Here is a 21537-nt window from a genome sequence, read left to right on the forward strand (position 1 = left end):
CCTCACTAGCTTTATACCTTTAGATATTTGGACTACTGGTTCAAAAACTCCACGAATTTAATTGTACTGGAGTTGCGTCTTTCTATTTTGATCAATTTATTCCATATCTATATTTCTCAATAGATTTATGCAAGATCTTCCTTTTATTTCATTATTTCAACAATAATATTGCATGCAAAATCATTGCCAACCACTTTTATTATTCGGTTCCACATTTTCTCGAATTGACATAATTTATCGAGATCTCTTATTTTCATTATTTTAATCTTTAGTTTTAGGTACCTAAATCTATTCTAGAGTTTTACTTATTAGTTTTGTCTTGGGTCTCTTCTGGAGCACCCGCCTCCACTATATGACCATCGAGAAAAATTTTTATCTTTGGAACCGATCAATCAATTATTTATAATATGATTCTATATTTTTTTTCAAAATCTTTTGAAGTCGTCCCACAGATCAAATTCTTTGGCACCTTAAACTTTCACCCTTACAACTTCATCTTCGGGATGTTGAAAGATTCAATCTCAGAATGGATTATGGTTCTTATTCCCGATCTTTGATTTATTGTACAAGCATGGGTAAAGTATGGATTTGGTAAGAAACTTTTATATTTCGACCATATGTTCATTTTTAATTAAGGTATGTATGTCTACTATTAATTTTTATTTGACATAAATTTCACATTCGATGGTATTTTATTTTTGCCTTTCTAGGTTAATTTTTTATTATGTAAAAGACATAATTGTTAATTTGATATGTTTGCTATTAATATGATATGTTTTCTCTATTATTATTTTTGGTAAATCATTCTTTTGAAGTTTTTTAATTAAGTTATATTATCATAATATTTAGATGTTTTGATTATGAAATTTTGTTATTAAATATGCTTGAAATTTTAATTATGGTGGAAAGTGTTATTAACCTATCATTGTTGATTAAAAGGAAATTTGATAGGATCTTTTTAGTCTTATTAACTTGCTAATATTGAATGATTGTATGATATCTCATTAAATTGACTTTATAAATATCTTATTAGAGCAACATAAGATTTTATAATATATATGTGATATTGAAATTTGGAACAATGTGTATCGGATAATTTTCAAGCATCATACACAAAAATTTTGATTGTTTATTAAATGATTTTTACAATTAGATTATAAATGTTATTACGAAAATAAAATTGTTTTACTACTTGTAATAGTGCTCGTGATAATAGTCAAGGTGATGACGATGATGTTAAAGATCTTCCGGTATATTTTACTATGTTTTATTTATTATATCATGTTTATTATAATTAGAGACTAATCATGACAACATGAATAGATAGATTTTGATTTGAAATCTCACGGATGTTTGCGATGGTGATTATGAAATAAAGAATCTATTGGGATGTTTATAAGTCCGTCCTACTAGATTTGTTGTATTCCCCAAAGTGAATGTAAACATAAAGAAAATAAAAGATATACTCATGGACCACTAAAAGTGGGAACAGAGTAATAAATAATAGAACAATGAGAGTTCTCAATATAACTTTTCAATGGGTAAAGATAACTTATGTTGTCAATGTGATATGAAAGATTATTGGCCACATATGTGGCGTATGCCCAAATATTTTGTTTCTATAAATATTCTTTGAGGAATGATATGAAAACGTAGTAATGAATTCTATCATTATAGATAGAAAATATTTATCTTATTTGGTCTGAAACAAACAAATATTATTCCAATATTTGATAGTACAAAGTTAGTTGAAAGCTCCGTAAGAGCTAATATATTACTATCTAAAAAGCACAAAATTTGTGATGGTTAATACATTACTTTTAAAAGTTATTTGTAATGGATCTCATATTGAGATTGTGAATGAGGAAAATATTATATTTCATATGAATAAAAAGGAATTGGGTTATTAATTTATATTTATTTTATAATCTTTGTAATATTCTTTTGTCATCATCCCTATTAAAGGGTTGGAAGCAAAATATTTGATTGTGAAAGATCTACTCATGACCAATAATAGAATATGATAATTCTATCTAAAGCTTATTATGGTTGGATGCACCTAAAGTTACAAGTTTTTTTGAAAACTGTGAGTATAACTCTACAGTATTCAGAATAAATTCTCAATTAAAATTACGTGGTAAAATATTACTGATGAGAACTTGCAAGAGAGAAAACTTATGTATGAAAAGTCATTGGTTACGTACCTGTTGTACACCTGGAAAATAAGATACACTCTCAAAGTTTGCTATTAATAGATTTTTGGGCATTTGAAGATTTTAGCATATTCCCTGAAGTGAATACTACATATAATTATATAGAAATTATATTTATGGACTTAGTGGCATTATAGACTTCACATTTATTTAGACATTTCCGAAGTAAATGTCACAATAGAACTTATATGTGGATACAAATTAAAAGGAATGATAATAAAATTATCAATTTGTTACAATTTAGTACAATTGAAACACATGTTAAAGTAAACTAAAAGTTTACTAATACAAATGTGTTTACTACTTGGCATGACCAGTTAGACCATCCTGGATCATATATGATGCAAAAATTAATTGTGAATTCATATGGACATCCATTAAAGAATCTTCTGATTCTTTAATTTAAAGAATTCTCATTTGTTGATTCTTTTCAATAAAAATTGGTTCTTAGAAACTCACTAGCTAAAGTTGAGATTTAATGTCTTGCATTTCTAAAATGAATATGGGCCCATTCATCAACCATGTGGATGATTTTGATATTATATGATTTTGGTAGATGCATCTACAAAATAATCACATGCGTTATCAACTAGCAACCTTCCGTTTGCGAGATTGCTTGTTTAAATGATTATATTCGGATTATGTAATTAAAACAATTCGTCTTGCTAATGTTGGTGAGTTTACATCCCAAGTTTTTAATGATTATTGCATGTCAATTGGGATAAAAGTTTAACATCATGTAGCTCATATTCACACACAAAATGATTTAGTTGAATTGTTTATCAGATGCCTCCAACTGATAGCTAAATCATTACTTATGAGAACAAAACTTTTTATTTTAGCATGAGATTATATTGATTTACATGTTGTACGCATCAAGCCAATAAATTATAAATACTCTCCATTATAATTGATTTTTGGTCAAAAGCCAAATATTTCCCATATTATAATTTTTGGATGTGCAGTATATGTTCCAACTGCTCCACCATAACACACAAAGATGGGCGATCATAAGAGATTAGGAACCTATATTTATATGAGTCTTCTTATAATATTTTTGAGCTATTAATTCGATATTTAGTTATGTCATGAGTTGTCAGTTTTCCCAACATTAGAGGGAGAGGATAAAAAGCTGGATTAATAAAGTACTTGAAATGGATTATCAATGTATAATATCATCATACAAAGCAATGTGAACCAGAAGTTCAACAGATGATTCATTTTACAAATCAACTGCTAGATTCATTAAATCTCACATACCAGCTAAAAATGATCCAATATGAATTGATGTCCTAATAGGGCAAACTGTTAGTGCAAAAGAAAGTAATCCATGCCTAAACCGTGGAAGACCGGTTGGTTCCAAAGATAAAAATCCTCATAAAAGGAAAGGAGCAAATACTCAAGGTGATTATATCATGGAGACAAGTTCTCAAGAAGAGGCCAATGATATAACTAATTATAATCATAAAACCCCAGAAGGGATTCAAGTACCTGAAAATGATGATAACGAAGAGATCTCGATAAGTTATGTTACTTCAGGGAAAAGATAGAACTGGAAAATATAGTTATATATAAAGTTATGTTACCCATAGTGCTCAGGCCTTAATTGAAGACTGAAATTGGAATAGCTCTAGAAGGCAATCGACAACAACTTGAGTAATAGATTTGGAGTGACCTTATTATAAAAATGAATCTCATTTGTATTAACCAATTTTTGTTTGATAAGAAGTATTAAAACAATTCTTGTGGTTTGATTTTGTAAATGCCTTATATTTTCTCACTATACAACCTTGGGAAACTTATTATTTTTGTAAAGTTGTTTTAGGTAGTTCATACACTTTATATTTGTTAATTATTTAGAGAAATTATATGAGCAATTTTAAATGTAAAAGTTTTAGTGAACATGGGATGTATGATTTTGAAGTAAATTTCATACATGTATGCAATGGTTCATAATAAGAGATTGGGAATGTATATTTATATGAGTCTCCTTATAATATTTTTAAGATATTAATTCGAGATTTAATTATGACATGAGTTGTCAGTTTTTCCAACATTCGGGGGAGAGGATAAAAAGCTAGATTAATGAAGTACTTGAAATGAATTATCAATGTTAAAAGATTTGCATAATCAAAATACTTCAAATCTGACCGGAACCCCACTTATTGATGACTTACTTGGAGATGGTATAGATGCTGGTTTGAGTCCCAACAAACAGAAATATGATGATGATCCCTTTGTAGGTGTCTCATTTCACTCTGGCGAGGGTAGAGAAAATGTAGACGATCTTTTCTCTAGGATGATTATAGATGAAAAGTTAGTTGGCAATGGTAATCATGTGGCCGTTAATAAAAAATCTAAACTAATTGATATCTTTGGGACCAATTCTGAAGCTCCATTCGAGCCAGAGAATAAAACAAATTTTGTTAATGATTTAATGGTTGGCTTGTCAGTGAATGAGAATCCACCTAATTTGAAGTAGAAAGGAATTACTTTTAAGGCCCTTGAAAATATATTTGCCAATATTAACACTCATTTTAGCCAACAAGCTTTTAATGATACTTTGAGCGGCATCTTTGGTTCTCAAGCCACGGGGATAAATAAAACTCTGATGTTTCCTTTAGGAACCATGCCATATGCTATTCCTCCCAGAATAAATTTGAACCTAGCCTTTTCCTCTCAGCCTATGAATTATGGTGCTATGGGGAGTTTCTTTGCACAGTAACAATTGTTGCTACAATGTTTAACTTACAACAGTTTGGTAATCTTAATGCACAAAATGCTGGGATTAATCATGTTTCCAGTAGATCAAATGGAGGATCACCTCTGCCTGATATTTTCTAGTCAAATTTGCCAACTCAAACAGCTAGTTCTATGAAGAACAATTCTTGAAAAGAGTGTACAAACTATAATACGCATAATATGTTACCTTATTAAAGACCTTACAAGGAAAACCCAATGGTAGAAAACCTTGGTTAAGGGAAAAAGAGTATAACGCGTATTTACTCCCCCTCATGAAAACATCATATACTTTCTCATATTATACGTATTCAATCTTGAATACTAGTTTTTCAAATGATTATTTGAATGTACTGTTAAGCATTTATATTACCATTCTTTTAAAAGTCATGAGTGAGGGAAATTTGGAGGAAATATATTTTGATCTCTTCAGAGATTCAACAATAATCATAACAAACTTTAATCATGATTCTTTTATGAAAACACAAATAGGTATTTTGGATAATTTTATAATCCTCTTTCGACTACTATTCACTAAGTCAAATTTACCACATATGTTCAAATTATTTCAATTCATATAAAAGAATAATTTCTAGAATTTCAATATGCTTCTACATCCTAAATATTTAAAGGATTTTAATATAAAATTTACTATATAGTGATTCATAAAAGGTTGTAATGACAACGATTAGACGCAAGTTAAATCTTTTATGAATTGTGAAAATAATGTCTAAAGGTTATTGCATCCACCACAAAAGAATATTATATCTTTTCATAATCAATGTAAGTACTTAGAGAAAAACTTCATATTTTTATTCCACTTTTACAAATCTATTTCATTTGCACCCTCACTAGCTTTATACCTACGAAATTTTGCAGGATGTGATGAAGGAGAAGACCGCCGCTGGATTATGGAAGAGGTTGGAACAAATATGTATGTCGAAAACTCTAACTAGCAAGCTGAATATGAAGCAGCGTCTTTATGCTCATCGTTTGGAGGAAGGTGCATCTGTGCACGAACACTTAACAGTGTTTAAAGAAATTCTCTCAAACTTGGAGGCCATGGAGGTTCAGTATGATAAGGAAGATCTAGGGTTGATTCTACTTTGTTCATTGCCCCCGTCTTATTCAACCTTTAGAGATACGATTTTATATAGCCGCGAGTCTCTCACAGTTGATGAAGCATCTTGTGGTTAAAATCGACTCTCAGGGAGAGGGTCTTATTGTTCGTGGGAGACAAGATCGAAATGTTGATGATGATCGTGGAAGGACACATGAACGGAATCCTCGCAGTAAATTTAAGAGTAGATCGAAGTCTTTAAACAGAGGTAAAACTTGCAACTTCTGCAAAAAGAAAGGGCACATTAAATATAAGTGCTATAAGCTACAAAATAAGATCAAAAGGGAGGCTGCGAATCAAAATGAAAAATAATTAGAAAATTCTGGTAAAGCTGATGTTGTAGAAGACTACAGTGATGGTGAACTTCTAGTCGCTTCTGTCAATAATTATAAAGCGAGCGAGGAGTGGATCCTTGATTTGGGTTGCACCTTCCACATGAGTCCCAATCGGGATTGGTTTACAACTTACGAAACAGTGTCTGAAGGTATTGTTTTGATGGGAAATAATGCTTCATGTAGAATTGAAGGTGTTGGAACAATTAGAGTTAAGTTGTTTGATGGAGTCGTCAGAACACTTAGTGACGTACGACATGTTCCAGAATTAAAGAGAAATTTAATTTCGCTGAGTACTCTTGATTCAAAAGGGTATAAATACATAGCTGAAAGTGGGGTTTTGAAAATTTCCAAAGGTTCCCTCATTGTGATGAAAGGGCAGAGAAAGACTGCCAAGTTATATGTTTTGTAAGGTTCTACTGTTACTGGTGATGCAGCTGTCTCATCCTCTTCCTTGTTAGATGATGATATTACTAAAATTTGGCATATGCGCCTAGGGCATATGAGTGAGAATGGTATGGCAGAATTGAGCAAAAGAGGACTTCTTGATGGGCAAGAAATTTGCAAACTGAAGTTTTGTGAGCACTGCATTTTTGGGAAGCAAAAGAGAGTTCGATTCACCAGAAGAATCCATAACACGAATGGAACATTAGAGTATATTCATTCTAATCTCTAGGGGCCATCTAGAGTGCCTTCGAGAGGTGGAGCTAATTATATGCTAACTTTTATTTATGATTTTTCCAGAAAAATGTGGGCGTTCTTCTTGAAGCAGAAAAGCGATGTGTTTTCCGCATTTAAGTCTTGGAAAACCATGATTGAAAAACAAACAGGGAAGCAAATAAAATACCTCCGCACAGACAATGGCTTAGAGTTCTGTTCTGATAAGTTTAATAAATTGTGCAAGTCAGAAGGGATCATGAGACATTTGACAGTTTGTCATACTCCACAGCAAAACGGTGTTGTAGAACGAATGAATAGAATGATCATGGAGAAGGTTCGATGTATGTTGTCAAATGCCAACTTACCAGAGTCATTTTGGGCCGAAGCAGCCTCTATTGCATGTTTTTTGATCAATCGATCTCCATCCGTTGCCATTGAGAAAAAGACTCCACAAGAGGTATGGTCTGGTAATCCTGCTGACTATTCTGATTTAAAGATTTTTGGTTGTCCTACGTATGCTCATGTTGATAATGGAAAATTGGAACCAAGATCTATTAAATGTCTTTTTCTTGGTTATAAAGCTGGTGTAAAAGGGTATAAGTTATGATGTCCTGAAAATAGAAAAGTTGTGATTAGCAGAGATGTTGTTTTTGATGAAACTGCTATGCTACCTAACTTATCTCTTAAAGACTCTTCCAATAAAGAAAATCAAAAGCAGGTGGAACATTAGATTAATCTAGAATCTACAACAGAGTTGACTAATAAAGCCAGTACAAAAATTCAAAATAGAGTTGCTTCTTCACCACAATACTCTATTGCCAAAAATAGAACTAGAAGAGAAATTAAACCTCCAAAAAATTATGCCGAGACTGATCTAGTTGCTTATGCTTTAAATGTTACTGAAGATATAGATGCAAACCAAGAGCCATCTAATTATTCTGAGGCGGTTAGTTGTGAAGACTCAGAAAAGTAGATGTTTGCTATGCAATAGGAGATGGAATCACTACACAAAAATAAAACATGGGATCTTGTGAAACTTCCTAAAGGTAAAAAGGTTGTTCGTTGTAAATGAGTGTTTAAGAAGAAAGAAGGGACTTCAAGAGTTGAAGAACCCAGATATAAAGCAAGGCTTGTTGTAAAGGGTTGCAGTCAAATTCCAGGAGTGGACTTCACAGATGTGTTCTCTCCAGTTGTGAAGCATAGTTCAATTTGAGATTTGCTTGGTATTGTGGCTATGCATGATTTAGAGCTTGAGCAGTTAGATGTAAAAACTGTATTTTTGCATAAAGAACTTGAAGAGGATATTTACATGCAAAAACCAGAGGGTTTTACAATCTCAGATAAAGAGGACTATGTTTGCTTGCTGAAAAAGTCCCTTTACGGTTTGAAACAATCACCAAGACAGTGGTATAAGAGGTTTGATTCCTTTATGACTTCTCATGATTTTAAAAGAAGTAGCTTTGACAGTTGTGTTTACTTTAAGAAAAAAATGATGGTTCTTTTGTGTATCTACTCCTTTATGTTGATGACATGTTGATAGCAGCGAAAGATAAATGAGAGATAAGAAAGGTCAAAGCCCAACTAAATGAAGAATTTGAGATGAAAGACTTGAGACCAGCAAAGAAGATACTTGGTATGGAGATTCTTAGAGATAGAAAAGAAAGTAAATTGTACCTAAGACAGAAGGGGTACATTGAGAAAGTTCTTTGCAGATTCAATATGCAGAATGCTAAGCCTGTTAGCACTACTTTAGCAACCCATTCAGACTTTCATTGGTTTTGTCTCCACAATCAGATGATGAGATTGAGTACATGTCACATGTTCCATACTCTAGTGCAGTAGGATCTCTCATGTATGCCATGGTTTTTTCACGTCCAGATTTATCATATGCAGTTAGTGCAGTTAGCAGATACTTGGCGAATCTCGATAAAGAACATTGGAAAGTAGTTCAGTGGTTTTAAGATACTTACGAGGTACTACTGATGTTTGCTTACAGTTTGGAAGAACTAGAGATGGAGTCATTGGGTATGTTGATGCTGATTTTGCTGGAGACCTCGATAGAAGAAGATCACTCACAGGTTATGTCTTTACAATTGGAGGTTGTGCAATCAGTTGGAAAGCCACTTTGCAAACTACAGTCGTTTTGTCTACCACTGAAGCTAAGTACATGGTGATTACTAAGACTTGTAAAGAAGCTATTTGGTTGAAGGGACTCTTTAGTGAACTCAATGAAGACCTTCAAATCAATATAGTATTTTGTGACAGTCAGAGTGTCATCTTCTTTACAAAAGATCAACTGTTTCATGAGAGAACAAAACACATTAATGTTTGGTATCATTTTGTTCGTAATATTATTGCTCGTGGTGATATTGTTGTGAGCAAAATTAGTACTCATGAAAATCCTACAGATATATGACTAAGTCACTTCCTATAACCAAGTTTGAGCACTGCTTAGACTTGGTTGGTGTTCATTGTTGAAAATAAACCCTTAAGGGGTTTTATGGAAGAGGTGGAGAAACTTGTTCGTTGAGAGTCGCGATGAAGAACTTGTTCATTAAGAATTCGTGTCAAGGTGGAGATTGTTCGAATTAAGTGACCCAAATCCTTATTTAAATTAAATACTGTGGTAAAATAAAATAAAAGTAAAATCCCTATAGAATTATACTTCTTTTATTTTATTTTAGAATAAGGTTTTTTAAACCTTATTAAACTTCATCTATTTGATATTATTAAAATAAGGAGTTTCACTCCTATTAGAATAAGGTTTACAAGCCTATAAATAGGCATAGTCTACTCCTCTTGTAATTAATTCGAATTTGACATAGTGAATTTTCTTCTCCTCTACCTGTGGTTTTTTCCAGAAAGGGTTTCCACGTAAAATCTGTGTGTTCTTTATTTTTCTATTTCTTTTTCTTTGTGATATATTACCGACATTATATTTTTCTCATATAGCAATAGTGGTTCATATGAAATATAATATTTCCTCATTCACAATCTTAATATAAGATCCATTATAAATATATTTTAAAACCAAAGGATTAACCATCACAAGACATTAATATATTAGCTCTTTTGGAGCTTTCGACTAATTTTCTACTATCAAATATTGGAATAATATTTGTTTGTTTTAGTACCAAATAAGATAAATATTTTCTCTATATAATTATAGAATTTATAACTACATTCTCATATCCTTCCTCAAAGAATATTAATAGAAACAAAATATTTGGGCATATGCCACATATGCGGCCAATAATTTTTCATATCACATTGATAACATAAGTTATCTTTACACTTTGAAGAGTTACCTTGAGAACTCTCATTGTTCTCTTATTTATTACTATGTTCCCACTTTTAGTGGTTCATGATTTTTTTTATGTTTGCATTTACTTCAGGGAATGCAATAAATCTAATAGGATAGACTTCTAAACGCCTCCATTGATTCTTTATTTCGTAATCACCATCACAATACATGTGTGGATTTCAAATCAAAATCTATCTAATTATGTTGTCATGATTAGTCTCCAATCACATCCTCAATTACAACAACAATCATGATCTTCATATTTTTATTTTTCATAATTGTTATGTCTTGATATATTCACTTTAGGGAATAAAGCAAAACTAGTGGAAAGAATTTCATTGTTTTCATTAGTAACTTATTATTTTGCTTAACCATTAGAAGGTATGAGACATTCGAAAATCTTGTTAAAGTCATTTTCACAATATTACTACTTGAGAGCACATTAGATATTTCAATCATATAGTGTAATATATTCCTTTGGGAAATATATATAATACAAACACATGAGTATCTCATGTTATTTTTATATATGATTTTAATGTAAAACACATGAAGATTTTACTCAACATATATCTTCTTGATCTGAAAAATAATATTATATTTTACAAAATTTTGCGTCACAAGGAGCTAAAATATAAGCTCTTAAAGAGCTTTTTACAGTTTGATGCAATATTAGCTCTTCAAGAGCATATAATCATTTTATTATATAACCTTAATGAATGCTTAATTTATTTTAAATAAAATTTTATTTATTCATACAAAATAAAATTAATAGGTATAAATAAAACATATATTAAATGTAACAAATAATAGATTCATGTCAAATTAAAATAAACATTGTGGTTAGATAATATATATTTTATATATCATATTATAATGTCAAATTAAAATGACTTTATATAAAAATAAACAAAATTTATAAAATTATATAAAATCAAACAAATAAAATTTATATAAAAGTAAACAAAATGTATAAATTTTAATTTTATCCAATATATTACATTTTAAGTAATATATTAGCAATTAAAATTTCAAAATTCTTATTCGTGTTCATCGGATCGAAGAATTCAAATATAAAATTCTAAGATTCAAGTTCAATCATACTTCACTTTTAAAGTTTAAATTCCAATCAAGATAAAATAAAAAATTTCAATCTTATTCGATTGGGTATATTTGCCTCGATTTCAAACTCGATAATTTCTAATCAAATTCAAGTTTAAAATAAATAAAATTAATTACGAATATTAAAATGAAAAACTTGATAAGCGTTACAAGCTACTCGAATTAAATATTACAATGCTTGAGTTTAACTTGCTCAATACCTAAAGCTTAATTTTATAATTACGAAGCATAAATATTTTATGTAATCCCTACTCACATGTAAATCTTTTTCCTCAATTATAATATTTTATAATCTTTAACATGATTCTTTCTATGAACATAATTAGTATTTATTTAATTCATCAAAGAATAATCAAATCAAAAAATGAATAATAAATATGGCAGTTAAAATTCTTATATTGAAACTGTTGATTCCAATAACTTGAGAAGGGAAATTTGAGGGATTGATTAAATCAGGAATAGGATAACCCTGCATGAGCTTTATAATTAAACACTCCTCTAGAAATAATTTCCAACATTCCAATAATGGAGCTGAATGCGAAACTTTACTTTGTTTTACAACTTTAATTAATGTAAATATTTTTTGTATCCCTACCAATTTCAAATATAGTAAATTGATCATGCAAAACTATAAAATAATCTCCCAAATATTATTAAAATTACAAAATTTTATAAAGAAAAGGTATAGAAAATTTTCAAAATTTAAAAAAATTGTATAAACTTCTTAAAATTTCTTTAAAATTATAGAAAAATGTTAAATTATATAGTTTTAAAAATTCCAAAATAATAAATTAGAGTCCTTAAACAAGTAAAATATCAAATTAAGTTTATCATACCAAATTATCTTTTATTTTCTCCTATTTTTCTTTGAAAGAGTTTTGAAATATATATAGCCTCAAATTTGTGTGCTCTAACTTGTAATTTAGTCATATTGTCAACAAAATTCAATTTGGCCTATTTAATTTTTTAAAATCTAACTCAAATAAATTTATTTGATTTGATTCGACTCAAATTTCATTTAACATGACTCGATTTAGGGAAAAAATTGAGTTTGGATGATAAAATAGAACTTGTCAACTCAACTAACTCTAAATGTTTCCACTCTATTCGTTTCGACTCAACTCGATCAAACACTTACCCTACTCACTCATTTTTTTCCCAATTGCTACTAATTTTTGGAGAAAAAAAAGAACTTTTGGTGAAAACAATTTCAATGCTAAATGCAAAATAATATCATTCTATTATTTTGTTACCTTGTTACTACAAAATAATATTATTCTATTACTCAGCTACTTGCAAAAACAATGTGGACCCATTTTTATTTTTTTTTTAAATAATTATTTGATTCGGAACAATGCAAAGAAAGAAATTTCTTCATGTTGACTTAATAGTTCATATGGAGAAAAATATATATGATGTGAAAATAGCATATGCTTATACATGACTGACTATTAGGGATTTGCAGAACATGATCCATTTTAATTTGTTTCAACTTTTACCTGTTTATGGTAAAACCATTAGTCAAGGTTAGAGTGATTGGCAGAACATGGTTGGTAGTCTCAGATGAACTTTTGTAAGACTACTGATTAAGCAAGTTCTGCATTTTCTATCATTTGAAAGATAGAAAATCTTCAGTGTTTATAACAAAACAACTTCAGCACTTGATAATTCTTTTCACTATATGCATAAACTGTTGCTAATCTTTAACCACAAGCATTTGAAAAATAGCTAATATGCCACTTTTCATTATGGTTTAAGAATCGGAGTCTAATTTTCAATACCTATAAGGCATACTTACAAACCAAGGTAGATAAAATAGTAGAATAACAAAACAAGAATAGACTCAAAGTTTGGAAACCTGGTGCAATATATCCGTAGGTTCCAACAAGCATTGTTTGATTAGATGAACCAGGATAAGTGAGTCTAGCTGTGCCAAATTCAAGACACAAGCCACAAGATTGGAATTCAATAAAATGTGTTCTACTATATGTCAATAACGGTAGTAGGAATAATCACCAAGCAATAAGAAAAAAAATAAGAGTACGTAGATTTTACGTGAAAAACCCTTATCAGGAAAAACCAGGGGCAAAGGAGGAGAAATTCACTAATGTTGAAAAACAACAATACAAGAGGTTTGCGGCTATCTGCAATTTTGAAGGGTTAAAACAACCCGTCTAATAGAAGAAGTATAGTCCTATACGGATTCAACTAGTGTGGCAAGGTTCGTAACCTGTGATCACTATGTTCTCAATTTCAGTAGTAGACAAAATAATTGTAGTCTACAAAAGTGACTTTCCAACTAATGGCACAACCCCCAATAGTAAAGATGTACACCGTGAGAGACCTTCCTTTATCAAGGTCTCCAGCAAAATCATAATCAATGTACCTAATGACTCCATCTCTAGTTCTTCCAAACTGTAAGCAAACATCAGAAGTACCTCGTAAGTATCTGAAAATCCACTAACCTGCTTTCTAGTGTCCCTTATCAGCATTCGCCATGTATCTACTAATTACACTAACTGTATATGATAAATCTGGACGTGAGCAAACCATTGCATACATAAGGGATTCCACTGCACTAGAATATGGAACCCCGTGACATGTAGTCAATCTTATCATCTGATTGCGGAGACAAGACTGATGAAAGTCTGAAGTGGGCTGCTAATGGAGTACTAACAAGCTTAGCACTTTGCATATTGAACCTGCAAAGAACTTTCTCAATGTACTCTTTCTGACTTAGATAAAATTAATATGCTTTTCTATCTCTGAGAATCTCCATCCCGAGTATCTTCTTTGCTGCTCCCAAATCTTTCATCTCAAATTCTTTACTAAGCTGGGCTTTGACCTTTCTTATCTCTCATTTATCTTTGGTTGCTATCAACATGTCATCAACATAAATGAGTAGATATACAAATGAACCATCACTACTCTTCTTATAATAAACACAACTATGAAAACTGCTTCTTTTGAAATCATGAGTAGTCATAAATGAATTAAACTTCTTATACCACTGCCTAGGTGACTATTTCAAGCCAAAAAGAGACTTTTTCATCAAGCAGACATAGTCCTCCTTTTCTGAGACTATGAAACCCTCTAATTGTTGCATGTAAATGTCTTCCTCAAGTATTCTATGCAAGAATGTTGTTTTCACATCTAACTACTCAAGCCCCAAATCATACATGTCTATAATATCAAGCAAGACTAGAATCAAACTATTCTTAACAATTGAAGAAAAAAATCTATGAAGTCTACACCTGGAATCTGACATAACCTTTTGCAACCAGTTTTGCTTTATACATGATTTCTTCAACTCTTGAAGTCCCTTCTTTATTCTTGAACACTTATTTACAATGAACAACCTTTTTACCCTTAGGAAGCTTCACTAGGTTCCATAATATTCTTATGAAGTGATTCCATCTCTTCTTGTATAACAATCATCCACTTGCCTAAATATTCACAACTAACTACCTCAAAATAAGTAGATTATTCTTGACTTGCATTTATATTTTTAGCCATGTTTAAAATATAAGAAACTAAACCAGCCTCAACCAACCTCTGTGGAGGTTTAATTTTTCTTCTAGGTCTGTTCTTACCAATAGAATATTATGGTGCTAGCTGTGGTGAAAAAACAACTCAGCTATGAGTTTCTATACTAACATGAGAAGTAGACTCTATTGTAGATCTTGAATCAATCTAAAGCTCCACCTACTCCACATGTGTGTTTGATCTCTACTGGTCTTTATCGGAAGAGTTTTTAAGAGGTAAGTTATGCAACATAACAGTCTCATAAAAAATAACATCTTTGCTAATTACAACTTTCCTAGTTTTAGGAAACCATAACTTATACCCTTTAACTCCAGCTTTATATCCAAGAAAAAACACACATAATAGATCTAGGCTCCAATTTACCATTATCAACATGAGCATACATAGGATACCAAAAAATCTTCAAATCAGAATAATCAGCAGCAATACCATACCATACCTTTTTTTGGAGTCTTTTTCTCAATAGTAATGGACAAGGACCGGTTAATTAGTAAACATGTTGTAGAGGCCGCTTCAGCCCAAAATGACTTTGGTAAACTAGCATTCGACAACATGCATTAGACCTTGTCCATTATTGTTCTATTCATTTGTTCTGCAATGTCGTTTTGCTGTGGAGGACGACAAATTGTCATGTAGCACCTTATACCCGATTTGAATTACCGAATTCGGATATTGGATGTTACCAAACCTAAACATTTAGCAAAAAATTTTATAACAGGTGTAAAGTCATTCTAAACATACTTTTTATTCCTTTATTTGTTGTTCCTAAAATAAATATTTATAAAAGAAAATGTTTAATAATTACATTAGATTTTCAAAAGTAGCATGTGACATAACAGTTTAAAACTTTGTTAAAGACAGACTTCAACATGGCATAGAATACAGTTTGCATATCCCTACAATGTCCTCTGTATGCATAATAATGCCACATGAGCAGCCTTCCTAGCGCATTTCTAGCTTGGTCTCTCCAGAACAACTGACCTATATCTCTGAATCTTTAACGAAGATTACCTTAAACGTTTGTTGTTGAAACTTCTCAACTTGAAGAGTTCTGAATTTCTTTTTTGATAATAACATATACTTTTCCTTTTTCTCAGTGAATTCAAATACGCTCATTTCCACACTTATCGATCATATATTCATTCTACTCATATGACGGACTATAATATTCACTTCTCATTGCGAATCTATTTCACAACCTCTTCAGAGATAGAAACTGATGCATTCCACAAAATATATTCTTATCGACACCGTTCTTCGGTCTAATGATACTAGACTCAGCCCAGTTAGAGTTGGCTTGGCATAGTCATACATAGTCAATAGAGGATGATCCGTTTCTTCAATAATGTCTTTTTTTCTCTTGATTATCTATGACAATTTGATGTTGGTCTTGTCTTACTTCTCTAACCTCTCTACGATTTCTGCAAGCAGTTCTTTCAATTTCACTATAAAAAATTATTGGTTCCAATGAGTTGCCTATAGTCATAAACTAAAATAACCTGTCATAAACCAAATAAAAGAGGATAAATATCTCAAAAATAAATTAAAAACAAAAAAACATAACATAAAATAAAATAAAATAAAATAAAATTGGTTAAATTAACAGAAATAAGATTTTCCTAATATTTTAGTCCCTGACAACGACGCCAAAAACTTGATGTCCACTAATCTAACTAATAAATTGACTAAAGCAAGTGCACCTATCAATTAACAGTATAGCTATGGTGAGCACATATATCGTTCTCTCGAGGACTACAATTATTAGTAATTATCACATTTCTATTATTTAACCTAATAATTCAATATCTTCATTAAAATTTAAAATAAACTATCTAAATTAACTAATGAATGCACCAAAGAATAGAACACAAAAACAGTCAAATATCAACCAAGTGGCAAAATAATACCTGGATAAGAATCCGCTTAGATTTCATCTATAATTCTCAATCTAATTTATGCAACTTCTTTTCTTAGTTCTTTGATCCGTAAAAATCCCTAATTTATACTAATTTCGAACATAAGAGCAATTAACTCTAGGTTATTAATTGGGATTTTTTTCTAATTAAAACCTCTATTATTGCATTAATTCGCTTTATGGATCCCCCTATTAAATTTGACTCTAATCCTGTAGATTTATGTCGTCCTATTTCTAGGATTGCATACAACTCCATTCAATTATGCACGATTTAATTACAAGAAGCGTTTTGTATGCAAATTCGATTTCAATTGAGACATTCACATAAATGGTTTTAACGGGAATTTATCATATAAACTGAAAGATGAATTATCAAGGTTAACATCGTTTTGTATGCAAATTCGATTTCAATTTATTGGTTTTTAAGTAAGTTAACATAATTTCTCAGGATTCGGTCATAACATCTAGGCCGGGTATGGGGTGTTACACTACTAATTACCTAATTCTTAGTAGTGATATTTACACTAGATGTAAAAATAATTTTCCATCTTCTTTTTTAAAATTATCCACTTCTATTTTGATTACATAATTGTTTGAGTGATCTATTTAGTAGATGTAAATATCAATTTTAACATTCTTTTTCAAGTTACCATCTTTTATTCATTCATTTTATAGCTAATGAGAACTGTATTTTAGCAAGGCATCTTACATCAAAGAGTGATGTCTATAGCTTTGGGGTGGTTCTACTTGATGTTAGAATTTAGTGACCTGAATCCTTATTTAAATAAAATACAGTGGTAAAATAAAATAAAAGTAAAATCCATATAGAACTACGCTTCTTTTCTTTTATTTTAGAATAAGGTTTTTTAAACCTTATTAAACTTCATCTATTTAATATTGATTAGAACAAGGTGTTTCAATCTTACTACACTCCTATTAGAATATGGTTTTACAAGTCTATAAATAGACATAGTCTACTCCTCTTGTAATTATTCGAATTTGACATAACAAATTTTCTTCTCCTCTGCTCGTGGGTTTTTTTTCCGAAAGGGTTTCCACGTAAAAAATCTATGTGTTTTATATTTTTATTTCTCTTTCCTTTGCAATATATTGTCATTACCGACATTCTATTTTTACACTTGAGATATTGATAGGCTGAAGATCCATGGACAAAACCCAACCATATGGGGAGCATAACTTGGTGGAATGGGGTTATCCTTTTCTTAGAGAGAGATGGAGATTTTATCGACTTATAGATCCTCAACTTATAGACCTATCATGAGTGAAGTTGTTGAGACAAAAAATAACATAGTTGAACCGTAATAATGACATTTAGATCATGCCTCATTATGCTATTTCTTTCTTGATTTACAGTTGAGGATGAAAGGCAAGGAATGAAGCCTTGAACGGAACCACTTAACTTCTTGTTTCTTGTAAATGTCTCAGGTGCAAAATGCAACAACCCTTCTGGAATTAGACCTTTTAGGGAATTAAATGATAACTTGAGGTTTCTCACATAAATTTGAAATTTGGGAATCATGATCGTTAGATTATTCTGATAGAGATTTAAAATGTTTAATTTAAACTCTCAAACTAGAAGGTATCACCTATAAATTGTAATACCCTACCCCATATCCATCGTTGAATTGGGGTTCCGGAGTATTACGTTAACATTTTAAACCTTTAATATTACTAACTCACAACTATTCAAGTATAATTACAAATAATCAAATCACATTTCATTTATAATAAACATACACTTACGGGGGCTTTAAACCGAGCTTACGGGCTCCTAAAAATAGTTTGGGAACATTTTGGGGTCAATTCGAAACAAAACAAAAAAATTAAGAAAAAGTTGAAAATTTTGAAAATAGGGGACACATGGCCATGTGCAACGTATTCAACCGATAAATCAAGCCATTGCATACACCATTCCTTGAGCAAAAAGACATACCATATCTAGATAATTTCCTCGGTTCAAATCACATTCAAATCATTAATCACATGCCAAATTTTCATCCATCCTATATCTAACCAATATGCCATTCAAATGCACCTCAAACAAAGATTAATCATTCAAATAAACAAGTTAAAAGAACATATGACATTAACCACATTTTCCTATTCAAACATCCACCAAAATAGCCAAATATAACCATTCTCACCAAGTTTCCATTGAACATAATATTTACCTATTCACATCAATAATTATGTACATTCAAAAGAGTCAAGCTCATGAAACATGCTTATTCCATTCACAAACCATATACAAGCATTTGTTCCAAGGCAAAACATAATTCAAAAGTTTACATGACATTCAAGTAACCTTCACTCAATTCAACTATAGATTAAAATACTCTTGACTCAAACATTATCATCCTAGGTACATGCCAAGACACAAAAAGAAATATGTCACCAACATTGAGTTCGATATTGTCGTTGGATGCTGAGTCAATAGTTAAAATATAGGTACCTAACCTGCACACAAAACAATGATCAAATACTAAATAATTTCAAAACCCAAAGAACTACATTTGTGTTTAATAATCCATTAATTCAAATATCTAACTTGTAATGGTTATTACCATATAGTGTACCATAGGTTCTTCATGAACATGTCATATGCAATTCGAGCTATCTCTTATTTACTAACCAACTTCAAGGGACCGATTAAACATTATTAATATTGACCAACCTATTATTGGCACCCGGTGCCTAACAGATAAATTGTAACAAAGTTTTACGCACAGCGCTAGTCGAATAAACCGACATTAGACGTGCCCTGCACTAGTCGAATAAATCGACAAAGATTTGCACCCAAAGCTCGTCAGATTAACTGACGGTATTAATTGTGTGCCCAGCACTAGTCGAATAAATTGACAAAGATTTGTGCCCAGTGCTAGTCGGATAAACTGACGATATTAACTGTGTACTCATCACTAGTCGAATAAACCGACAAAGATTTACGCTCAGCGCTAGTAAGATAAACCGACGATCACATACATAATTACAAAATCCAAAATTTTCTTATTTTATAATCCAACCATTGCAACAAATAACTATACGACAATATTTGATCCATTCCATGATCATATATACATATATAATTTAACAATTCTTCATTCAATCCTGAATAACCAAATTACGTACAAAAATATAATTAAATAACCATGTAACAGTTAAATTAATTAAACGACATAAATAAATAGAGTTCGAGTTCAAGGACAACGAACTTAACGTATTGTGAGGGCTATTAAGGTCGAAGACGATTACTCGACAACCTTCTCCTTTCCACAATTACCAGCTGATCCTTTCGTTTCTCAATCTAAAATTAACAACATAATTAATTTAATTTTTTTACTTACCAAGAAACATATACTCAAACCATTAACCTTTAACCACATTTCACATATTTGCACTCAATATTAACCTTCAATACAATTTAATCCTCTATTCCAAAACATGCTATTTAGTTACAATTCAAGCAAATTGTTGACACCATTTTTTTGATAAAAAGGGGTCAACTTGGATTTTGAAAACAAAAACGAATATGGGAGTCACCACCAATATTTTTTGATGAGGTGTGATCGGGTCACCTCGTAAAAGTGGTTCTTTTTAATAAACAATTTAATTTTATTAAAACAAAAATTTTGGTTCACGAAATTCAGAAAAAATGGGTTCGGGAGTCGGTTACGTACGAGGAAGGATTAGCACCCTCGTAACGCCCAAAATTGGTACCTAGTTGATTAATTAATGTCTTATTGTCGAAGATTGAAAACTTTAAAGAGATTTAAAAATACAATCCCTTAAAAAACTCGAATGACATGGATTAAAATTTAAGATTCTCTTGTTCCGAAGGAATACCACATCCAGCACGTTAGGTCACGATACTTTAAACCATCAAAACCAAGATCACCTTATGGTTTCAAAAAACATACTTTGAAGTTTTAAAAGGATATTTGGCTATTTGGTCAACCAAGAAATCAAAACTCAGCACGTTAGGGCACGCTTTCTCAAATTTCCAAATGCAAAATATTGCCTCACTTTGAAATTTTAGAAGGATATTTGGTTATTTGGTCAAACGAGAAATCGAAACCCAGCACATTAGGGTACATTTTCTCGAATTTCCAAATGCAAAATATTGCCTTACTTTGAAATTTTAAAAGGATATTTGGTTATTTGGTCGAACGAGAAATTGAAACCCAGCACATTAGGGCATGTTTCTCGAATTTGCAAATGCAAAATATTGCCTTACTTTGAAATTTTAAAAGGATATTTGGCTATTTGGTTGAACGAAAAAATCGAAACCCAGCACATTAGGGCACGTTTTCTCGAATTTCCAAACGCAAAATATTGCCTTACTTTGAAAACTTTTCCTTTTTGAAGTATGGTATTAATATGTATAGTAAAATTATAAAGTATAAAATATATATATATATATAAGTATGTATTAATATGTTTATGAAAATAAAAATACATATATAGATATATATAGATATGTAAACAAATTATAAAATATATATATATAAAATATATATAAGTATGTATATGTACATAAATCAAAGGTATGTATGTAGAATAAAAAT

This window comes from Gossypium raimondii, chromosome 9 (genome assembly GCF_025698545.1).
Source record: "Gossypium raimondii isolate GPD5lz chromosome 9, ASM2569854v1, whole genome shotgun sequence".
Taxonomy (NCBI): Eukaryota; Viridiplantae; Streptophyta; class Magnoliopsida; order Malvales; family Malvaceae; genus Gossypium; species Gossypium raimondii.